This window comes from Lactuca sativa, chromosome 4, assembly GCF_002870075.4.
Source record: "Lactuca sativa cultivar Salinas chromosome 4, Lsat_Salinas_v11, whole genome shotgun sequence".
NCBI classification, from domain to species: Eukaryota; Viridiplantae; Streptophyta; class Magnoliopsida; order Asterales; family Asteraceae; genus Lactuca; species Lactuca sativa.
The window spans coordinates 233,912,104-233,918,559 of NC_056626.2; positions in this window are offsets into that span (position 1 = coordinate 233,912,104).

The window sequence follows — 6,456 nt, forward strand, 5'->3', positions numbered from 1 at the left end:
GGATGTCATTTCCTATGAGTAGTATGTCATCCACATACAGTACCAAGAAGCTAACTATACTCCCACTAGCTCTGACATACATGCAAGACTCATCTTCGCTTCTCAAGAAGCCAAACTCTTTTACCTTCTCATCAAAACAAAGATTCCAGCTACGAGATGCTTGTTTTAATCCATAAATGGATTTCTTAAGCTTGCATACTCTATTAGGGTACTCTGCATTGACAAAACCCTCTGGCTGATTCATGTACACATCCTCAGCCAACTTTCCATTAAGGAAAGCGGTTTTGACATCCATTTGCCATATTTCATAATCATGAAATGCTGCAATGGCTAACATAACCCTAATAGACTTAATCTTGGCCACCGGCGAGAAGGTTTCATCATAATCAATACCTTGAGTTTGAGTAAAACCCTTCGCAACCAGTCGAGCCTTATAAGTATGCACTTTTCCTTCCATGTCGGTCTTCTTTTTGAAGATCCACTTGCACCCGACTGTTTTACGGCCTGGTACATTGTCAACCAAGTTCCAAACTTGATTGTCATACATGGACTGTATCTCGCTGTCCATAGCCTCCTTCCATTTAGCAGACTCCGGGCCTGCCATGGCTTCCTTAACACTGCTAGGTTCATCCAAATTTACTAGTGTACTATCACTAATAAACGTATCACCTTCCGTAGTAATATGAAAACCATAATAAAACGAAGGTGTGTTCCTAACCCGTGTGGAACGTCTCGGAGTTACAGACTCGTCAGCTGGATCAACAGGAGTTTCTTCCTCAGGTTGATTGCTAGTGTCTGAGGTTCCTTCACCAATTGATTCTTGAATTTCTTCAAGATCAATCTGCCTCCCACTGTCTCCTTGGCTTATAAATTCTTTCTCGCGAAAGATCCCTCTTCGTGCTACAAAGACCACATTCTCACTGGGTCTGTAGAAAAGGTAACCGAAGGATTTCTGTGGGTAGCCGATGAAAATACACCTTTCACTTCGGGGTTCAAGCTTATCATGAGTTTCACGCCTCACGAAGGCTTCGCAACCCCAAATTTTGATGTGGTCCAAATTGGGAACCTTCCCAGTCCACATTTCATGAGGTGTTTTGGTAACCTTCTTTGTAGGGACTAGATTAAGGATATGGGCGGCAGTCTCTAAGGCATACCCCCAAAAAGAGATTGGTAACGAAACTCGACTCATCATAGAGCGAACCATGTCCAACAAGGTACGATTACGCCTCTCAGCTACACCATTCAGCTGTGGTGTCCTGGGAGGAGTCAATTGTGAGACAATCCCACACTCCTTAAGATAGTCAAGGAACTCGGTACTAAGATACTCACCACCTCGATCGGATCGAAGCATCTTAATGTTCCTGCCCAATTGATTTTCTACTTCCTGTTTGAATTCCTTAAACCTTTCAAAGGTTTCGGACTTGTATTTGATCAAGTAGACATACCCATATCTACTATAATCATCAATAAAAGTCACATAATACCGATTAGCGTCCCTTGTGGCGGTTTTGAATGGCCCACATACATCAGTATGTATTAGGTCCAACAAACCTTCACCCCTCTCACAAGTTCCAGTGAAGGGTGATTTTGTCATTTTTCCAAGTAGACAAGATTCACAACTATCATCTGATTTGAGGTCAAATGATTCCAAGACTCCACTCTTTTGGAGTTGGTCTATGCGTTTCTTGTTTACATGTCCAAGACGACAATGCCACAATGATGCTTTATCTAGGCTAGTAGAAGAATCAATATACAACACATTATTTCCTAAGTTGTCTACAATCGACACAGTTTCATACACGCCATCACAAGGTAATGCTTTAAAATAAAACACATTATTAAAGAAAGCATTAATACCACCACATTCATTATCAAACGAAAAGGTAAAACCTTGTTTGTACAAAGCATGAAACGAAATAATATTCCTCGCCATTTCAGACGAGTATACACATTTATTCAAATCTAATTTTAACCCATTATTAAGCAACAAAGTATAAACTCCAATCTTGGAAACAGGTGAAGCCTTCCTATTCCCCATGATTAAGTTTATCTTCCCGTGCTCCACATCCTCACTTCTTCTTAGGCCCTGCAAATCAGAACATATGTGAATACCACATCCTGTATCAAGCACCCAAGAGTTAGAATATGTTGAGTAATTAGACAATATAGTGTAAATACCTGCATAGGTGGGTTTCACTTTCCCATCCTTTAGATCCTGCAAGTACTTAGGGCAGTTTCGCTTCCAGTGTGCCTTTTCATGGCAATAAAAGCATTCAGCATCCTTTGGAATGGCAGAAGGAGTGACAGAACCGTTCTTAGTCTTGGATGAGGAGCCTTCAAGAGACTTTCCCTTGGTACCCTTCGAAGGGTGCTTCCTCTTTTTCCCTTTGCCTTGCCCAATAGCTAAAACAGGGGTAGAAGTTGGAGTAGGAGTAGTAGAGGTAACAACCGCTTTACCCTTAAGACCGGTTTCAGCGGTCTTCAAGAGTCCTTGAAGCTTGCTGAGGGTAACTTCCTCCTTGTTCATATGATATGTCATTCGAAAATGATCATAACAAGAAGGCAAGGAGTGCAAAACGATGTCAATTGCTAACTCCTCGGGGATGTTAACATTCAGCTTCAGCAAACGGTCCACATACCTTTGCATCTTTTGCATGTGGCCCGTGACGGATTCACCGTCCTTCATGCGGGTAGTTATTATGGAGGAGATTATTTCATACCGCTCCTGACGAGCACTCTGATGGTACCTTTCCATCAAGTCTTGGTGCATCTCAAAAGGGTAGAAATCTTCATATGACTTTTGGAGCTCGGCTGTCATCGTGGCCATCATGATACATGCCACCTTAGTAGCATCTCTCTCATGAGTCCTGAATTCAGCGATCTCCTCAGGAGTAGCAGTAGACTCGTCAAGCTCTTTTAACTCCTTATCGAGGACATATTCCTTGTCCTCGTAACGAGTAACCATCCTGATGTTCCTAATCCAATCCATGAAGTTGGAACCATCAAAGATGACCCTCCCACAAAGATTCATGAGAGAGAAAGAACCAGTTGGGTTAGAGCCTGAAGCATTAGTGTTGGAAGACATCTGAAAGAAGAAAGTAAGTTTAGATTAGATATTTAGGATCCTTAATAAGACACCCAAATGTAATATTAAGGCTAGGATCCAATCACAATATATTACACTTAGAAGAGGGATGCCGTAATCTAAGTAATAATATATTTGAAAGGTAGGCGAATGACGATTCACCAATTTCCACCATGAAAACGAAATGATTAATTAGGTTTAATTGGATTTGAAATTCCTAGATTCTTTTGAGATTCATTGAACTTTTCAATGGCATGTTTCAATCTCGATTGTGCCCTTCAAGTTTTGTGACTGGGATGCCGAGGATCACAAAACAAGGTGTGAATAACCATGCCAACTCACTTGGTACTCCTAATATTATCACCTAATCAATGTGCCGGTTAACCACACACGCTCCATTGATCTATGACAACATTAAGTTACCCTTCGTGATCCTTACTAGTCTAATTAGTGTGCCGGTTAACCACACACGCTCCACTAACGACTTGGTAAGGTACAAAGTGTGAATTCCATGGATTAGCACCATGTTCACATTTTCCTAAAATAACTAAGATTGGGAATTAAAAGAGTTTAGTTATTTTATAATATTCATTATACTTTTAATGAGGATTTAAAGTCGTTGTTCTACCCGTTCGGCTAACGACCCTCCACCGATCAAGCAAGCGGTGGGTGAGAGTATACACCCATTAAGTCGCCATTTTATAGGCAACAACCTTATACCCACCTTATAGACCGGCTTCGTGAATGAGGCCTACTAACGGTAAAACGACTTATTCTTATACATATATATAATAATTAACCATTAATGTTATAAATAGTATAAGGGTTGAATTTTAACTATTAAAACTCTAAGGTTTGGAATTAAAGTTTATTAAAGTGTGTGAAACTTTACAAATTCCAAAACTTGAGGACAAGTTTTGTAACTTTGCAAAACTCTTCATTTCATAACTTATGAATTAAAGGTTCATAAAAATGAAGACTCTTCATTTTTTATGTAACTTATGTGTTTTAAGTGTGTGTTAAAAGAAAGTGACCTTTGGTAATCCATAACTTGAGGACAAATTATGGACTCCATTAAAACACATAAATGATTAAGAATTAATTCTAAACAATTCAGCAAATAATTCCTATCATTTTCTAAATTCATAAGAACATGAACATGATCATCAAAAATTCAAGAATTATATGAACACATAAAATCATGGATTTTTGATATATGCTATTGTAAATGGATTAGAACAACCATTACACCAACTAAAATAAGTTTTACAACACCAAAACAATTTAGGGTAATGTTTCCAGTCCATTTCCAGCAGCAAAAGTCGAGATTCTGCATTCTTTCGATCCTACTCGCCGAGTGCACGAACGGACTCGTCGAGTAGGTTGAAGTTTGCCTTGGACTCGGCGAGTCCCCCCAATGGACTCGGCGAGTCTAGCATGCAGACAGCAACGATTTCGACTTTTTTCACTATTTTGCATCAAGTATCAAACAAGCAAGCCTAGGCTTTGATACCACTGTTGGGTTTTGAGCAATCTAACACTTCCTAAGTGTGCATGTAACCCTAATAAACCTTGGATCTATGTTTGTCTAAATACATGCAAAATAATAATTTTCCAAGGTTTATAACCTATCTAACATGGCATGGGGAACATTTCAACATAAAAGAGTTAGAAGAGATTACATACCTTTGTTGTGTTGGGTTCTTAGGAGTTTGAGGGCCAAGCACCAATAGTGTGAATGCCTCAAATGGAATCACAAACACCACAAACTCTTGGAAAACTTTTAGAGAGTATATACACCTTGTATAAATCGGCCACACACATGCACACACACACTAGAACACTAGCTTTTTCTTAGGCTATCTTAGGCTCACTTTCATGCTCCATAAGCATGCTTATATAGTATGCATGGTTAGGGTGAAACCCTAATAACCCATGTCTTTTCCTTTTCCAAGGATCCATGGGTTAAAAGCTCCATGGATCATCCATGGACTTCCACATAAGCCTAGCCCATTAACAAATGAGTATTAGCCCACACTATATAAAACAAATAGCCCATAATTTAATTAGTATTCCTTTTAATCTCTAAATTAATCCATAATTAATTTAAGACTAAAACTAATTAAATTACGTAACTTCATATTAATATATTATAACTCATAATATATTAATAAACATATGTGTATAACTCTCATAAAATTATCCATAATAGTTTGGATGAGATGCAACCCAAATGGACCATGCCGGTCGGGTCAAGTATATACCAAATAAGTTATGGACTTAGACACCTTATCCAACAATAGCGAGCAATGGTGCGAATGTATCTTATCCATTCGCTAAAGTTTGTTCCATCGAAGGTGACCTTTTGGCAAAGGCTCATCAACATGAAAGAACTAGCAGCAGCGTTGTTTGCGTTCGACATCTACAAATAGAAAGGACAAAGATAGATTAGAATATGAATCCCTAATTATCACCCAATAAGAAGAATTAGGGCTAGGATCCAACAACAACATTTACATATTAGAAAAGGGATGCCGTAATCTAACATGCAAATAAATTGAAGGTAAGTGAATGAGGATTCACTAATTCTCCACCATATAAACATAACTTTAAGTCCTAAATGTATTGAGAATTCCTAGGTTCGGATGAGATTCATTGAAACTATTCAATGGCATGTTTAAATCTCGATATGCCCCTCTCGTTTGTGATTGGGATACCGAGGATCACAAAGCGGGTGTGAATTACCATGCAAATTCACATGGTGCCTTCATTGTAACGATCATCAATTCGATGTGCCGGTAAACCACACACGCTCCATAGAACTATGATAAACAATGAATCACCCTTTGCCACCTTTGCTTAGAGCCAATTAGTGTGCTGGTAAACCACACACGCTCCACTAACTTCTTAGCAAGGGTGCAAAGTGTAATTTCATGGGATTGCATCAATTCACTTTTCCTAAAGTAACTAAGATTGGGAAATTTTAAAAATATGTGTAGTTACTTTGTATTTCCTATTATACTTTTAATGAGAGGATGAGGTTGCCCTATCCTACCCGTTCGGCTAACGACCCTCCACCGATCAAGCAAGCGGTGGGTGTGAGTGTACACTCATTAAGCGCCATTTTATAGGCCGCAACCTTATACCCACCTTATAGATCGGCTTCGTGAATGATGCCTACTAACGGTAAGACTAGCATTTTAGTTATACATATATATATATATATATATATATATATATATATATATATATATATATATATACACATATATTAATCTTGTAATATTATATTAGTATAGGGTTGTATTTTAGACATTTTAAAATCTAGGGTTTGAAATTTAAATTGTCTAGATTAAAACTTTTAATCACAA